This window comes from Penaeus monodon, chromosome 23 (genome assembly GCF_015228065.2).
Source record: "Penaeus monodon isolate SGIC_2016 chromosome 23, NSTDA_Pmon_1, whole genome shotgun sequence".
Lineage (NCBI taxonomy): Eukaryota > Metazoa > Arthropoda > Malacostraca > Decapoda > Penaeidae > Penaeus > Penaeus monodon.
Window position 1 is genome coordinate 6,180,946 of NC_051408.1, and position 245 is coordinate 6,181,190.

The window sequence follows — 245 nt, forward strand, 5'->3', positions numbered from 1 at the left end:
CCAACCAACAGATAACAGAATGCGAACGGATGACAAACAGCCAGCCAGATACAAAGCGATATGAAAGGAGAATCGACGAGATCCCGACTGAGATAAGGCGGCCATCTGCAGACGAGGGCAGAGAAGCGTCCATCAGCCGGCGGTTCCGTGACCAAATTGGCGGGAGATTTAAACCCCATTTCCCGCCACATCGAAGCCACGGAGGGTCAAGGGCTTCCGCAAAGGGTTATTAGTCTTGTGTATCG